General features: G+C 34.6%; 1 long non-coding RNA gene across 1 annotated transcript in view; it reads left to right on the top strand.

Moving 5' to 3' along the window:
• The first annotated feature begins 6 nt into the window (after positions 1–6).
• LOC119581985 overlaps positions 7–865 on the top strand; it is a 5398-nt gene continuing 4539 nt past the window's right edge. The window contains exon 1 of the long non-coding RNA XR_005229605.1: positions 7–364. This is a non-coding gene — a long non-coding RNA (uncharacterized LOC119581985). The remainder of the gene's footprint in view (positions 365–865) is intronic.

The following is an 865-nucleotide window of genomic DNA, read 5'->3' as shown; positions in this document are numbered from 1 at the left end:
TCCCGATTCTCCTGTTAGATTAAAAAGTACTATGTGATTTTGTCTTACTGTTTTGTTGTTCGTCTTGGGTGGTTGAAGTTCTTCTAAATTTCTGCCGGCTTTGTGTCTCCATGCGAATTTGGGATCTGGGTTTTCTTCACCGTCACTTTCTTCTCTAGGTCTTCTATTTGTTTGTAAGTCATAGTCCATTATTTTAAAGATTCCAGGGTTTTCTCCTGGATCTGGGTTTAAAGCTGTCCATTTTAAGTTCATAAACTTCACTTCAAGTGAGTTCAAGATTTTTTTCGTGTTCATGCTATGGTGGTCGCCAATGTGCCTCCTGAAAACTCATCAAGGAATCTATGTCTTCAGTACTTATCATGAAGTAAGTTCTAGATTACTTAAGGTGACACCTCCCCACATTCTTTTTTTCATTTCTTCTTTTTCTTTTTGAATTTTTGAGGAGATATTTCAAATATTTCATTACATTGTCAACCAGGTGCCCATCAGACAGGCAGTTATTTATGGCATGTTCAGGTCTCCTTACACAACATTCTATGATTTAATTGGTTCTGTGCTGTAGGAAAATCTGTAAGAAAAAAAAAAAGACAGTATTCTGTTGATAGTTGACTATGCTATGACTCACTTAGCTGTCATGAGGAATGTATTTTTTGTTCAGTGACTATACTTTTGGGAAATGTAGCCAAAGGATGTTGAATTCTGAATATTCATATAAGAATAAAATACAGATAGTTTATGAAAAAAAAGCCATCCCAAAATGGTACAATATTTTTTTTCAAAACTTCCCACAACTCATAATACTTATAATATTATTAAAATGTGGCTTTAGTGCCTGCCTTCAGATTGCCAAAATTTGCATGTTAGG

This window comes from Penaeus monodon, chromosome 15 (assembly GCF_015228065.2).
Source record: "Penaeus monodon isolate SGIC_2016 chromosome 15, NSTDA_Pmon_1, whole genome shotgun sequence".
Classification (NCBI taxonomy): Eukaryota; Metazoa; Arthropoda; class Malacostraca; order Decapoda; family Penaeidae; genus Penaeus; species Penaeus monodon.
This window is presented reverse-complemented; position numbering and strand designations above follow the sequence as displayed.